The following is a 17223-nucleotide window of genomic DNA, read 5'->3' as shown; positions in this document are numbered from 1 at the left end:
AAACAATAAATACACCAAGTAATCATGGCAATTAGTTCTAATTTCTAGGACTGGTGTTTCCTGAGATTTTCTCTATTTTCAGGGACGATAGGGTTTCCTCTTTTGTTAGGAGGATGCTGTTCTGTCCCACGGGTCAAATGATGGACTGACTGATGCTACAGAAGACCAAGTTGCCGAGATTCCTAAGAAAGGTGCACAAAACATTGGAGTGACCAGTTCTAGTGTTTTATTATATGCCCAGCCTGGTAAACCCCTTCCTTTACCTTCCTCCCACTCATCTACTCCCGTTCAGTAGTTTAGGCAGCAGTGTGCTTCCTTTTGTCTGCCCACTTTGGTCCCAAAACAAGCAGCTGCTTCCCCATCCTTGATACAGCTTACCTGACATACTGCTCCTTGCCATTGTTGTTGGCATCCCTCTGTCTCAAAAGACAATGGGAGTGTGCCTCCAGGGGTGAAGTCAAGACACTGCATTAGCAGCACCAAAGTTACATCCCTGGGGCAGAAGTCTAGGCAGTGTGTATAGAGGTCCTGGGCTGCTCAGACAACAAGCCCCTGCTCTTGGCCTTGTTGATGTGGTCAAAAGTTAATCAGATATATTTGGCACCAACTTGGCTGCAGGAGTTGCTGGAATTCTTTGCCATACTCAGTGTTAAACAGTATACCACATCAGCCACCTGGTACCATACAGGAGAGGGTGATAGCCACCAATTTGAATGGCTTTACAAGATGGTTAGACAAATTCACGGAGATAAGGCTATCAGTGGCTACTAGCTACAGTGGATAAGTTTTACTTCCACTGTTGGAGGCAGAATGCTTCTGAATGCAGAGAGTGTTCTTTGCACAGTCCCCCCCTTTGGGGCTCCTCATAGGCATAGGATGTTGGACTAGATGGGCCTTTGGCCTGATCCAGCAGGGCTCTTATATTCTTATGTTAAAACTTAAGACAAAACAAAACTAGTAAATATGAATCTACACAGAAATAGGTCCCATTAAGCTCAATGGGATTTACTCTAGGAACATGACCATAGAATTGTATCCTACATAAAAGGTTTAAAGAAATGCAATGCGCAGAAAGCAGCCTAATACTGAGTGAAACTATTGCTCCATCTAGCTTAGCGTCATCCACACTGGTTGACAGTGAATCTCCAGGGTTTCAGACATGGGAAATTCCCAGTCCCAGCCGTAGATGGAAACACCAGACTTTCTGCATGTAAAGCAGGTACTCTTAACACCAAGCTGCGGTCTGTCCCCATTGTGAAACAACAGAATGCATTCTGCACGCCTCGTTGTACCTCTGCACACCATTTGCTTAACTTGGCAAAGGGATTCAAATAAATTTGACTCGCGTTGCCATGTGACAGGAGGAAGTATGAATTGGCTCCCGTTGCTGATATGACACAGGACTAAGCATCACATTGTAAAGAACTTATTCAAGTGCACTCTTCCTCCAGCCCCTGAAAATAGCGCCTTACAGGCAAAAACAAACTTTTGTGTGTATGATGAATGTTCCTGTAGAGAGATGGCAGAGTTTTGGCAGTCATATTGCTTACCATTGGTAACAGAACAAAAGAAGGCATACCTCCTCTCATCTGAAGTGCTGGCTAAGCAAAGGAATGTTGTTGTGTATGGTCCATAATGAGAAATTGCTTGGATAGAGCTATCCAGCAAATTCAGATGAAAAAAATCAACTCAAATTTTTTAACTGCTTCTGAAAAGCATGTACATTATTTCAGTGATTCTTAAGTAACATTGTGTGGAATGCACAAGCATGCAGCCCTTGAAACAGGTGGAGCAAATGAGCGCTTGTCCACATTTGAGCATTATTTAGCTGTTAATCCACTTTCCCCCATTCAAATTAGACCAGAGCAGTCCACCCCCACATGTATTTGATAGGAGAAGCAACTTCAGCCTTTTCTGTTCATACCAACAGACATTCTGTTTTGTTTTTAATTTGTGTTGATTCTATCATGCTGATTAAGTACCTACAAAGCATGCATGCAGAGGAGTGTTGTTAAACTCAGGGTGCCAACTTGTGGGGGGCACGTAAGCCCAGCCCTCTCAAATCTTTTATTGGCGGGTGGGTGGGACCAAAGGGAGCTTGGACCCTAGGAGTTGCCTCCTATGTTTGCGGTCATCCCATAGGGATCTGGTTGGCCACTATGAGAAGAGGATGTTGGACTATATCGACCTTTGGTCTGATTAAGCAAGGCTCTTCTTTTCTTCTTATATTTATGTTCTTGCAGCCTCTATAGTAGTGGGGAGGATAGGGAAGGGAAGATAGCAAGAGATACAGCACATGTTTCCACACCTCAATGACAAGGTGCTATAAAACTACAGCCTCTGCTGGCATGTATCACGGAATTCATGAGCCCAATGAAAACTTGAGTGCTCAGACAAGATCCATTCAATACCCAAAATTCTCTTACAAGGAAAAACACGTAAGAAAGCACCTGAGGATTTCGATGAATAGGAACCCTCTACCCCAATTCCCCACTGATCAGGAGAGAAGCGAAGAAATGGGAGATTGTCAGGGTCAGAAATCAGGAACCCACACACCTGCATACTGCTGTTCCACATGGTGAGTTGCATTAGGACTACAGTGTTCCTAGTCAATGAAATGCTCCTAGGGGTCTACAGTGACTCCACTCATCCAGGCCAGCCACTGCCTCCCTTTTAACAATAGTATCCACTTTGTATGGTTGTTGCCTCTCTATGGCCCAGCACTGACGCTATAAAGCCCTCTGAATGAGAAGGTTAAATGGCCAAATGCTCTTCCATTCTCTCTCTCACCATCAAAGAGACTGTGAAGATTACTCTGGGGTCTAAAAATGTGCAGGTTAATTGCACCTACACAATGTCTAGTTTTGACTCAAAGCAGGGAGCCATCTCCGGCAGAAAGAAAACGGTGGTCAGCACAAATAGGCTTGTCCTGTCTTCAATGCCGCTCTTCAGGAGTTGGTTTCAAACTGTTTCATGGTAAAAGTGAGAGTGGGAGATGCCAGTGCTAAAATGAAGGCACTGCATGCAAAACACTCTCAAAGCCTCAAATGATTTTTCTGCCCCACTGCAAGAGCGAAGCAGTGTTATTCACTAGATTCTATTTTGGCAGTGGAAGGTTTAAAATGTCACATCTCTTCCCAGCTGCTTCCTTTGATTAGGGAGACAGAGGAAGGCTGAAGGCTGGCAAATTAGTCGCTACTCATGAGATCATCTTTTCCAACCAAGTGATGCAGCCTCTCAGTTACATCATTATTTGTTTACACACTGCTCAGAAGATGTTGCATGCCAGTGGGTGAACATTTCTATTCTGCCTGTATAGAAGCATGAAGACCAATATCACATATATTTGGACTGTACACATCAGGCTGTGCAGATGTGGGAAGGTAGTCTGCACAGACTACCTTCTCACAAAAAACTGCACCAGAAAATACTGCACCAGAAAGACTAGGAAGTCCATTTCTTCCTGGCATGCTAGATCTCTTTGAACAGCAAGGGGTTTTTTGGGGCTCGGGGGAAGGAAATAATTCAAACATGGTTTTCCCTCACTACCCCCCCCCCCAAAAAAAAATACAGGCACAAACTTTGCATGCCTGGAGCATTTGGAATATTCACGCAGTAGAGATACTGTTGGATTTTGATGTGGCAAACCCAGATTCAAATTCTCCTAAGCCACTGAAGTCTCACCATATAGCCTTGAGCAAGGCAGTATCTCTCAGCCTGATGCTGTGAAGTTAAATGGGATAAGAATATTTTTTAAATCACAAGAGCCTTTGGGGTAGAATAAGGGGGGAAATCTACATAAATAATATGCTTATGCCTCAGTCTCAAAAATATTTGCCTTGGCTTGTGCTAGTGGGGAAAAATAAATCATTGTTTGTCATAGCATTCACTGCATTTTGTTAAGGGGAGAAGCTTGCAGAAAGAGTCTTGGATTCTTGTGACATTCAAGCGTGCAGGGCGAAAAACCTATTCCATTTTCAATTCTTAATGGTAAATACCACTAAGTTTCCCAATATAATACATACACACATAATTTTATTTGTATGACAGCTTTCCACCGCTCAAACTGTGCTCAAGGCGGCTTACAACATGAAATAACGCATAACCACAACATAAAAAGTAGTCATAAACAATAAACAAAACATTTAAAGATACAAAACCAAACCAAACAATTTCCACATAAACCGCCACAAAAATCTAAAGTAACGATACAAAAAACCAACAGCAACAAACCCCGCAACAAACCCTCACCAAACAACACCCCATACTTTATATAAGAATAAAGGTAATATTTGATTCAGAGCAATGCAGAGCAGTGGCAAACATATCCAGTACCAACTACTGTTGTTGTCTCATGACCCAAAACACCAGATAATTGTGAATACACAGCCGTTCAATGAGGTCAACATGCTTTGCCTGCAACGCATGGACTCATCCACACTTCCATTTGCCTCATGATTTCTAGTCATGAGTCTGAGAGATTCTTATTTTGTTACACAACTTTTCCTGGAAAAACCCACTGTTTACTGCTGAATCTGAACAAACACCCATTGGGTTTTCTGTGGGGTGACACTTGTTTTGATTCAGCAGTAAACAGCGGGTTTAAAAAAGCGTTTTATAGCTGGTGCAAAGCCACAGTGCTCACCACTATACTATACACTGAGGCCTCCAATATATCTTTCTTCTTTTCTGTGTATTTATAAGAATCTTTTTTAAATCAGGGATCATTGTTTTACTGGAGAAAAAAGTGCCAATTGTGTTAATGAATTTCTCGCCTCAATTTCAAACTGTGAGAACTGTTTATCTGTTTTACCCTTCTACCATATGATTTGTTATTAATGTACTTATTTTACGATCACAGGGTAGACCCTTTGAAGGCACGTGGGGATGCAAATTACATAAGCAAATAAACAAGATACTGACCATGAGAAGTGGGAGAGCTATCCTACTGCTTTTTCTAAGCATTTTATTGCTGTTACTGTACTTTTCCGTGTATAAGACTCCCCCATGTATAAGACGTCCCCTATTTTGGGGGGACTCAATTTTAAGAAAATGGGGGGAGATGGCTCAGAGTTGTTGAGTTGGGGGGGAATTGCCCAGAGTTGTACAGCTTGGGGGGGGGATTGCCGAAAATCACTCACTCACAGCACCGATGCTGACAATCGCCAGCAACCGCCAAACCAACTCCACTTGCCACAGCGACAGCCAATCCACAGCAGTCCTTGCTGCAGAAACCAATCACCAACCCAATTAGAGCAGCAGCAGCCAATCCAAAACAGCCCTTCTAGCAGCCAACAATCAGCCACCAAATCTCCTGCTCGTGGCTGCAGCCAATAACCTGTCCCCACCATTCACTATCCATGTATAAGACGAGGCACATTTTTGAACATTATTTTAGAGTAAAAAAAACACCTCGTCTTATACACGGAAAGTACGGTATCTCCTGTGGCCTTCTTTGTATTCAGGGAAAATGCTGAGCTGCAATGCTTCTGTCTGGCATGTTTGGTATCACTGTAGAATTAAAAGTTAATTAGGGTTAAGCCTCAAAACCGATACAGAATGATAACTAGAGTGTGGCTCCTGCAAACGGCTGGATTTTCTAGCTGCCCCTGTGACTAGCACTCTAAATGAAGAGATCTGAAGAGTTGTCCTACTAGAAGGGTATCCTCTTAGAATTGGGCATGTATTTGGTATGGGAAAGCTAAAATAAATAAGAGTTTTATGAATCATGTCAAGAGGAGGAATTTGTATAGAGTCTGGGAGAAATACAAGAATTTGCTGGAAAGAAAGACACCCCTATAGTTATCGCCAACTGAAGCAATTACATCAAGAGAAGCAACATGGATAGACAGTGGGCAACCTATGGAGACTTGTTGGACTTCTCAGGGAGGGAACCCAGATTGAAACCAATGGAAGAAATAAGGAGACAAGTTACTGACTGGTTACATTACTATCAATTATGTGGTTACAAAGCATGGATCCACATGGATCCTCAGTATTTTTGCATTGGGTCACCCCAAATTCACCATCAGATCACATAGCATGTCCATGGCTATAGCCTGCACCCAAAAAAAACCACGCATCCACTGTTTTGTGGGGCCACAATGGCGCAAAAACGTGGTTACAAAGCACGGATCCACATGGATTCTCAGGAATTTTGCACTGGGCTACCCCATCACATATCATGTCTGTGGCCACAGCATGAACCACAAAAATCATACATCCACTGTTTTGTTCAGAATATTTTTTCCCCTTGTTTTCCTCCTCTAAAAACTAGGTGCGTCTTATGGTCCGGTGCGTCTTATGGAGCTAAAAATACGGTATATTATATGTTTGGATTTTTGGACCAAAGCTCACAGTTTGAAAGAGAGTTATTGCAGAATAATTAAAAACTATTGTCTAAAATGTATAAACTATTATTGGAATGGGAAACAAAAGACAAGTTGGTTAAAGCTTCAGTGACCCACTGGGCAATTGATATAGGGCACAGTATAGAATTAGACCTCTGGGAGAAACTTTGGAAGAAAGATCTAAACTTTACTGCATGCTACACGTTGAAGAACTACATGAAAATGATTCATAGATGGTATCTAACCCTGAGTACACTAGCCAAGATGTATAAATCAGAATCGGATTTGTGTTGGAAATGTAAAGAAATGGAAGGAACATGGGCATGCAAAAAAGTCAAAAAAACATTGGCATGAAAAAAAGTCAAAAAATGGTATATAATGAGATGGAAAAAATGTTTAAAACAACATACCCCCTCCCCCCAAAAAAACCAGAGGCATTCCTGTTAGGAATGGTGCAGATGGAGGTACCCAGGTGTCAGAAAAACTTTTTTATATCTGCAACAACGGCAGCTCGGAGCTTGCAAGCCGAAAAATGGAAGGTGAGGGAGGTTTCTACTAAGGAGGGCTGGCAACTTAAGATGATAGAATATGCAGAGTTAGCAAGTCTAACAAGTAGAATTAGAGAGCAAGAGGAACATGTATTTAAAGAGTGGATTTTTTTTGCTGAGTATGTATAAAATAATTGCACGCAATTGAAAACATTGTCTGTATTAAGGTAAATTCAACAGTATAACATATTTAAAAGGGAAGTAAGATGGGAGAACTGAATTAGATGGATATATAAGAATATGCAGGAAATGTGGGTAAATTAAAAAGAACCTTGGAAGAGGAGGGAGGGAAGTTGTTGAATGTATGGGTATAATGAAAGATGTTTATTTGGAAATATATAATTTGAAAATTTAATGATTTTGGTTTTTAAAAAGAATTCTATGGTCCACCATAATTTTTTTTTTTTGAAGTAATTTATGTTCTTGTTTTAGAAAAGGAGTTATAGCGAAGATTACTTTTGTTGTTGCTGTTAGATGATGGGGGGGGGAGTACCCTTCCCTCTGCATGTGCAGATCTCAGACACACATCCTGATGTCACTCCCAGTTTCCTCCCAGTTTTTACGCATCTGGGGAGAGGGCCTTCTTGGAAGCAGTACCCCATCTGTGGATTTCTCTGTGTGAGGGAAACAGGCAAAGGCTACTTCAGGTCTTTTCTCCAGGTGGACTTTCCTTTTCTCATCTACATGCTGATTGCAAAATTTAGATAAGAATTTTGAAGGATGGCTGTATTTTGGTTCTCATATTTTTTCAGAGAGTAATAATTTGATTGATTCAGCTTTAAATGTGAACTGAATTGAGTATCTCCTCCATTCCTACCCACCTCTTCTTTCTTCCCACCAAGAGCACACCAGTATGAAAATTGCTTTATAGAGTTACTATTGTTTGTAATTGCCTCTTTGTTTTAGTTTGCTATTCTAGGGTTTTACTAACTGTTTTATTATTATGCTGCTTTGGGAGTCTAAGAAAAGTGTGGTATAAATTAGATAGATAAGTCTACAATGGGGCATCGTGTCTAGAAAAGCTTCTAGTTGATTTACAGTTTCTCTAAGGAATACTTTCTTGCTTTTCTATTTATTTTAGTGTATTTCTCTGCCTACTGGCACAAACAAAATGAGATTTATAGAAATAATAAAGTAAGAAGAAAACCCAAGTAGCCCAAACTTAACAGTTGATCACATCTAGCAGAGTTCCTTTTAACTATCTTTTTTATTATTTATCATTGCCCCTGTATTTAATTTTAATTCATTTTTGCAATATAAAGCACTAATGAACTCTCTTACAGCCCTGCTCTCCTTCCTACTTACAAATACTTATTGAGATTAAAATTAGTAAGTCAATTGTAAAACTAAGTAATTTCATTATCACGGACTAATGGCTAATATTTCTCTTAAGCCACTGTTATGGTTCCCTGTGCTGTCATTCGTTTTGGTTCTCCTACTAAACCCTCAAAATTATTGCAGGAAGAGGATACTGAACATCGCCTGCATGGTGTATTAATGTCAGGCTTGTGCTAACGGAGCACCACACTGTTAATTTAAAACCTGACAATAACTCACTCCTGTGAGTATGAGCCCCGTGCAACCAGCAGAACAGCCTTCTCCACCTATGGATCGGCTCTTGTCTGCTTTTATGAAGCTAGTGACCTTCAGCTGCAAAGGATGTGACTGGGCTGTCTTGTGGTTATTCACTGTAGCAGGAAACCGTGTGGTTCTTTAAGCAGCCTAATCTAAATTGAGATGCATGTAGATAGGAGTTGTTCTTGAAACATTGCTCATCAGCAATTCCAAACAGGGCTTCTCCTACATATACTTGGCTTGAGGTACCGGAGGAACTAGTGATTGATTACACTGTATTCTAAGGAGTTCAGACTTGCCAAGCTACCGAAAGCACTGAAAAATGGGAACCTGCCTTTATACCAGGTCAGACAATTTGCCTATCTAGCTCAGTAATTGTCTACTATGAGTGGCAGTGGCTCTCCAAGTTTTCAAGCAGAGGTCTTTCCATCACTTCCTGCCCGATCCCTTTTTAACTGGAGATTGAGCCTGGAGCCTTCTCCATGCAAAACCAGATGTCCAGTCGCTGATCTATGTCACCTCCCTGAAGGAAGAGCCCTTACATGGATCTGCCTCCATAACACATAATTGTTTCCTGCTCTCTGATCCTGCTCTCCTGCTTGTGGAGAAATTTATAAACTCGCTGGGGCACACAAAACTGATCAGAATCACTGAATGTCATAGATGACTCTGGACATCAATGGGCCATGGTAGTGGGCAGGAGCAGTAACAGCTTGTGTCTAGCTGCCATTTTAATTTTCCATGATGAACCACAGCAATCCACTGTTCAAAGTGCTCAGCCAGAAAAGGGGGTGTATGTGGTGGAATACACATGCCCAAGGATTCCAGGTGATGATGCTTCAATTGAGAGCAACACCATACTTCCCATTTTTAAGTGTCTACTTAAAATGTTTCAAGGATTAACTTTAAATATATAATGTGAGTGTGACAAACAAAAAAAAGCAACAACAATCGCAAACACTTGCATCGTTCAGGTTCATCCATCAGTTGGGGTCTGGATTGGAAGGTATTTTGTGCCTCATTGGAGATGACACTGAACTGGATTGAGTGAAACCACATATAAAACACAGAATGCACACCCAATGGCAAACCTGGGTTCTCCTCTATGCATAACAGGAGAGGTGGTTCATTATAAAGCAGCAGTAAGGTGACTTTTCCTTCTCAAACTTTCTTTTGCCTCTCAAGCTTTCTTCTGAGTGTGCTTCCCACATGCTGAGATGTGATATTTATCGTGTACTTGGAAACTGTAGCTTTGATCATTTACCACAGAAATGAGTGTCAATATTGATCTAACCGCAAAAGGACACATTGAGAAGAAAGTTTCGTCACATGACAATAATGAGATCCAAAGTTTCATACCTCAGAATGTCAAAACTGTGTGATATAATTGTGTTACAAGGCGACAATATAGGCATGGAATACAGAAGGCAGTAATGAAAACATGAGGAACACTGTACTTTGAACACTTAAATGCCTTCCTTTTAGGTGTTGTGAATCAATCTAGACAAGCTACTGGCCGGTTAAAAGAAAATTGCTTAATACGAAGCACTCTAAAATGGAATCACTTACAATACACCATCTTTCCATCTCAGTTAATACATTTCCTACTTGATATTTTTATAGGCGAGTGATACTAATTAGACAAAATGATAAGGATTTTAATAACTATCACTATACTAAGTGAATAAAACATTAATAGCTCTGTTCCTAGTAATTATTATGATTGACTTAATACACTTTAATACTTAGTGGGAAAGATGAGTGTGCATTCTTCAGGAATTTTTAAGTCTCTTTTTCAAAATTTCTGACTGTGCAGTCTAATACAATTCAAAGAGAGCACACACACATACACCAACGGTAAAACTCTGCTTTTGTTTTAAAACTACTGTATTTTTAGACAAGGAAAACAAGAAAAAAAATATTCTGAACGAAACAGTGGATGTATGATTTCTGTGGTTCATGTTGTGGCCACAGACATGTGATTTGACGGTGAGACCAATGCAAAAATCCTGGGAATCCATGTGGATCTGTGCTTTGTAACCATGTTTTTGCGCCATTGCAGCCCCAGGCAACAGTGGGTGCGTGATTTTTTTTGGTGCAGGCTGTAGCCATGGACATGCTATGTGATCTGATGGTGAACCTGGGGTGACCCAATGCAAAAATCCTGAGGATCCATGTGGATCTGTGCTTTGTAACCATGTTTTAAGTCCTGAACCATGTTCAGGAAAAACACTGAAGGGTCAAGGAGCACATGTGGGGTGTGTGGAGAAGGAGGCGGCTAAGAATGCAGGAGAGGGGTTTGCTGCTTTTCAGTGAGCTGAGTGGGGAGGAGGAAGGGAAAGAGGGCACGGTCGCTTTACAGCAGCCAATGGGACAGGAGCCGCTTACACCCATGTAAGCAGCTCCTCTCCTCTCCCGCTTTGCTCCTTTAAAGCGAGCGGGCTCTCCTTCTCTCCCTCCTCAGCTCACGACTGCAGCAGGATCCCCCCGCCATCCATAGGCATTCGCTCCATAAGACGCACAGACATTTCCCCTTGCTTTTTAGGAGGAAAAAAGTGCGTCTTATGGAGCGAAAAATACAGTAACTCAGAGCTGAGGGAGGGGCCCCTCTCATTTTCCATCTGGCTCAGAGTCCCCTCCCTCTGGCTTTTCGAACGACCCATTTGTCATTAGTTAATGGCTTTTGTCTTTGGCTAATAGTTGATCTCCCAGGCAATTTCCTGAACACGGGAAGCTGGTTTGGCCTGTACTTTAATATAGTACTTTGTTAAACCCAGTATGCCAGCCTTTTCAACACTTCAAGCGTTGGTTAAATTCTAACACCTATCAGACCCAGGAATTTAGAGGAATCTGGCACCTACAAACCCTGGCACCCACAACTCACAACATTTCTCTGCACCAGATGCTCTTCAGTTCAAAGCAGAACTTTTTGTCGAACTTGACCTGAAGGTCTGCTTTTCCAAGCCTGAACTAGATTATTATTATTTTTTTAAAACTGTTCAGCTGATTTTGCCTGACTTTATTAGTATTCCCTGCATGCCTGTTAGTGCATAGACTAGCCAACTAGGCACATACCATTTTGTATTTGTATAAAGCAAAACAAAAACCACCTTGAACTAAGCAGAAAAACTGGCATTTCTGAGATGAGGACCCTAAAGGAAGTGACCTATTTTACAATTTGATTCCACACACAATCATGGAATAATCCTCTTTATGACGCAGGGGTATTTTAGTCCCTAGTCATGGAGTGACATGGGGGTGTCTTTTAGTTACCTGAATACGTCCCAGAATAGTTAATACCATGACACTGCCACCAAATGTCAAGGAATCCGTGTTTGCTCAACTCCTGCCCCCTGCCCCAAATGCAGTTCAAACCCCACCGAAAATCCAGGCCTGTGCCTCTCTGTGCTGAATGAAAATTTTAGTCCAAACCTCAGGGTGAACAAAGCACACCAAGGTAGTAAGCTACCACCACTCCTTTTACTAGTCCACTCACTCAGGCCAAATAACCACACAAAAGTAAAGCATATACAGTGATACCTTGGGTTACATACACTTCAGGTTACATATGCTTCAGGTTACAGACTCCGCTAACCCAGAAATATTACCTCGGGTTAAGAACTTTGCTTCAGGATGAGAACAGAAATTGTGCTCCGGTGGCACAGCGGGAGCAGGAGGCCCCATTGGCTAAAGTGGTACTTCAGGTTAAGAACAGTTTCAGGTTAAGAACGGACCTCCAGAACGAATTAAGTACTTAACCCGAGGTACCACTGTAACACTAAAACAGCAGCGTAGCGAGAACTCTCTCAGCAAATAAGAAGATTTAAGAGCAAGACAAATTAAGAATTTAGGCACATTTGGGAAAATACAGAAACACACAAAATTAACATAACTTAGCCTGAGTTACAATGCTTTGGAAACACTCTTTTGACCCCCAACAAGACGTGCCAGTCAGGAAAAATACAAAAGATGGACAAAAGTGGGGGGACTAGCCAGGAGCTCATGAGGGGCAGGGGGAGGGAGAAATAATACGAGGTAGATTTTTAAATACCTTCTTACCTGCTCTCACCTCAGCCAGGAAAAGCGCTTCTTAATTGTAACTTTCCAGGCGCTCTGTCTGGTAATGGCCTCCATGAGAGGACAACTGAAAAATGTTATTCCAACCGTGTACAGTACTTCCTTGAGATACTGTGTAGATAACACAGGTGCAGTAAATCTTGGGCCTGCTGGCAATTGAGGGCCAGAGACAGCTAGCTCACGATCCCAGACCACAGCCAGAAGACTAGGTATAATTGCTAAACCGAAGATTTTACACTTAGGCCGGGACCACAAGTTAGGCCCAAGACAGGAATATCTTGACACCGCATACCTAGGAGTAAGTTCCACTGAACTCAAAGGGATTAGAGAGAAGTTCCTTGAGGAAGGGCCTTTAGCTTGGTGGCTCAGAGCAGCTGCTTTGCTTGTAGAAGGTCTGAGCTTTGAATCCTGGCAACTTTAGGAAGGGCTAGGAAACTCTTTTATGTCTTAAACCCTGGAGAGTCATAGCCAGTCAGTGCAGATACACAATTACTCAACTAAATTGACCCATGGTCTGGCTTAATATAAGGCAGCTTCCTGTATTCCTATGACTCAAGTCAACATTCCAAGTAGGCATGCAGAGCCAGTTGTTCAAACTTTTGCAGGTTTTAAATGTGTATGTATTGCACTGTCAGATAGCTTTCAGATTTTTATTGTGTAAGGGGTCACAGGGCATGAGGAAATGAAGGTTAACCCTTTTGCCTCTTACTGTGGCTCTCTCCGCCCTATCCCTCCCATCACCATCAATACAGCAATTAAGTTTCAGAATTTTCCCAGAAGGAGCAGTGCCTGATCCCATGCCAACCTGTCTGGTTTCTGAGATATGGCGGAGAGACTATTCTTTGTGTCATGCTCATACTGGAAGAGCAATTGACTGGGGAAAGAAACAGGGCCTTCTCAGTGGCCGCACCTGAGATATGGAATTCTTTGCTGCCTGAAGTTCAGGTAACCTCCTGCCTTGCTATCTTCTTTTTTATTTTTTGCATTGTATATAAATTCATATACAAATAACTACGGGGGAAATGATGCAACAAATTCTTCTAGTGTAACAATAATGCAGAAAGCAAAACCAGAATGTTTAGTCAAAAAAGGAAAACTAGAGAAATATGGAAACAATATTGAAGACATAAGGGAACCTTATAGCAACAGAACAAAGAAAGAAAAATGAAAACAGACAATCCAGTGTTGCTGAGTTTCACTGAATTTTACCATTTGCTTTCACATAATTGCCATGTATTTAATGAAACAACTTCTGATTACATTGCATCTAAAATAGAGGAAGGATAAATTCTATCCTGAACTTTCTTGTTCCAATAATAGATAAAGAGACTTCGTTTTTGTATAAATTGATTGTCATCATCCTCCAGGCTGAGAAATACTTTTTTATTCTGGCAGGCTTTTGCTTTACTGAGTAGATAATGTTTTATCTGATTATTATTCTTCTTATCTCCTGGACCTGTCTCTATTTTATCTTATTTTGCTTGTTTTGTATATTGTTATTTCATGACAAAGTTGTAGATTTAATTGTTGTAGGCTTGCCTGAGTGATCCGCGTGCATTACAAGCTGGGGTTAAAATTTCTTTAAAAATTAACTATCTGACCATAGTTCTTTGTATATTGTGCCATTTTTAACAGCCAAATTGCCAATTAAATATGGTCACAACAACAAACTTTCTAGTTTTGTATGTAGTAAAACCATAAATGCTATAAAATCAAATTCATTGATTGCATGATAGAGTCAGAGATAATGGGAGCCATGCCACATTTCAGTAATGCCAGTGAGGTATTGAAGGGCAACTCCCCCCCCCCCAAAAAAAAAAAAAAAGCTTATGCGATAGCCCTGAGATTGAGTGGATGGAAGAAATAAAGGCTGTTGTTGAAAATGCAGGCTTAGCATTTTGGCACATCCTGAACCAGTCAGTCATTTTTCACGAGGACTAAGTAGAGCAAGACAAGTTTGTAAGTGAAAATAACTGGCACACAGTGCCGTAACATTTATCCTTGCAGGAACAACAAGTAGGACTTAGATTTAGGTCTCAAAGGCAACTGTCATCATTTAACACAAAGTTACCTGTGGTGGCTTAAAATCTATGAACCTCAGCTTGGAATCCTCCTTGCTTTATGCTGGAGGAGGATGCCGTCAACTGTCTTAAGTTGCCTGGTTGACCAATACATCTGTGCTATACGTACACACAATGCCTCTATTTTATTATTATTTGCTAGAAAGATTTGACAATGCAAACCATAAGAATGCTACTGAGGATGAATATACACCACCAGTTACCAAGCAGTAATTTAGCATGATGTGCCGCTGAAAGTGCTGAGTACAAGAGCTGAGACTTAAGTTTATTGCTAAAAACATCAGAGCATGGAGATGATTTTCTCCTTTGAGAAAGGTTGAGGAATTCAAGAAAGCTTTGCCAGATGGTAAGCTAAGATGGTGTTCACTTAACAAGGGCGTCGTCTAAGAGCACATAGCAGTAATCTCATAATGTTAGAATCTGGAGTCATCCAATGAAGATGAACGAACTGCCAAAAAAGGAAGCACTTATTCACCCAGTACATAATTAAACTATGGAATTCACTACAGCAGGTTGCAGTGATGGCCACCAACAACAAATAGACCTTTTTATGGGGGATAAGGCTATCAATGGCTATATTACCTTCAGTATGCCTCAGAATATCAGTTGATGGGGAATATGAGCAGGAGAGTGCTGCCTATGACCTTCTCACACGGTATAAAAAGAGGATTCCTGGATTCCAAGATCCAGGTTTTGGATCCAAACCCCAGCAGCAATTTAAAATTGCAAAATACGCAGCAATGTCAAGCATGGAAATATAGGCTGTTAAGACTTTTAAAAGATTCCCTTCTAAGTTCCTTCCATAGAAAAAGACTAAATGTTTGGTAAGTTAAAAATGTTTTACTTACAAACTCTTCTCTCAAAGGTGAGCCAAGCCTGGCAGGAAAGCTTACTTTATCAAGCAGTTCTCAACCTTTGGGTCCCCAGATGTTGTTGGACTACAGCTCCCATCATCCCTGAGCTCTGGCCTTGCTAGCTAGGGGTGATGGGAGTTGTAGTTTAACAACATCTGGGGACCCACAGGTTGAGAAAGGCTGCTTTATGCAATAATTGGACATAAGCATGTTGATTATACGAGGCTGGTTATCCTAAACCATAGATATCTCATTGGCAACTGTAGGAACAGAATGCTGTACTAGATGGGCCTTTAGTCTGATCCAGCAGGGCTCTTCTTGTGTTCTTCATAGGTCTAGGTCTGGTCCGTGCCTGGATGGGAAACTTACCTGGAGACTCATAGGTCATGATGCCAGAGTCCATCAGTGACCGTCAGAATCAAAGGCTGCAGACACCCCAATTAAGAAGCCAGATAGGATTCCTCACATTGATGCTGGTCATCAGGGGCAAGCAGAAGCCTATGCCAGGGAACCATAGAACCACAACTGGCACCCTCATAGGAACTTTCTGCAGGCCAGAAGGTTGTGCATTTAAGGACTGTTGTTCTCAAAAGTAGGAGGAAGCCTGAGAGAAGTGGACTGTAGGCAGAGGCTCAAAGGGCCTTAGTTCATCTGTGGTTTTGGCTGGAGCAATTTGCTTACTCCAATATGCCCTCTGCAAGACCAGAACAGGACACCATTATGCCACCTCTATCTATGATGATAGAAAAGGTAGAATATAGGTGTATGAAATATATATATATAAATCACTTCATAAACCGGTCATCAAGTGGTTAGGAGAGTGTTACCACACCCCTGGATTCCTGATAAGGTGGAGAATTGTGCTAAGCTTTTTCTTCCGAAGACTGGGTGAATGCAAAAGACAGTTTCTCAAGCAGTAAACATCTGGTGGCCTGTACCGTCCTACTTGAAAGGAAGCCTTTGCCACACGACCTAATGTCTTTTGCTGTAATGAGGTTGAATCAGGGGGCTCAATCCTTTCTGAGGTCACACACAGATACTGCTTGCTTCTGAAATTGTCACCTTCCTTCAGTTCTGGTCACTGTTACACCTATACACATAATTAGCAGTACTAGAAAGTCTTAAGACCTTAGCCCCTCGATGCAATCAGCGTGCTTGCTGAGTCACTGAGTTGAAAGAATTGTTGAATAAAGACGCCTGGAAGAAGAAAGGAATGGTTGTGAACAAAATAACACTCTAGGAAAGAGGGCAAGGTTACTACTGTACCTCGTTACTTTCCCACAATTGCAAAGTTTTAATTGAACATGTCACAGGCTGCCCCCATTTTTCAAAAAGGAGTGGAAAGCCCCCATTTATGGACTGTTTACCCACATCAGAAGAGATAAAAAATAAAAGCACAGTTAAAACTAATTCGTAAAAAAGCAATAAGGAGCACGAGCATCCATTAAAGAAAAGAAAATCTTCAAACAGGCTTGTTCACACAGACTTGGATCTAAAAGTCTGGCAGGGAGATTGGTAGATAAATGTAGCGATGGAAGCCAGCAATATAAAATAAGTAGCTGGTCTGTTCTATCTGCACACTTGTAATTTCTTTTTCTTCCAGTTTCATGGTGTGGTTTTTTTTACTGGCTTGTTTACTTTCGTCTTAAAAGGCCACCAGGGATCACAGAAACCCTGCTACAAATCTTTCGGTTTTCATTCTTTTGGTACATTTTTGAACCAAGAACTGCATTGCAAC

At 41.4% G+C, this 17223-nt stretch overlaps 1 long non-coding RNA gene across 1 annotated transcript in view; it reads right to left on the bottom strand.

The window, feature by feature from the left end:
- The window catches only part of LOC310664985, a 31292-nt gene extending 18127 nt beyond the window's left edge, over positions 1-13165 (bottom strand). Inside the window, exon 1 of the long non-coding RNA XR_014505137.1 lies at positions 12533-13165. This is a non-coding gene — a long non-coding RNA (uncharacterized lncRNA). The remainder of the gene's footprint in view (positions 1-12532) is intronic.
- Between the last annotated feature and the right edge of the window lie 4058 nt (positions 13166-17223).

This window comes from Podarcis tiliguerta (genome assembly GCF_965153285.1).
Source record: "Podarcis tiliguerta genome assembly, chromosome: 1".
Classification (NCBI taxonomy): Eukaryota; Metazoa; Chordata; class Lepidosauria; order Squamata; family Lacertidae; genus Podarcis; species Podarcis tiliguerta.
Note: the sequence above shows the minus strand (reverse complement) of the source record. Positions and strands in the feature narration are given on the sequence as shown.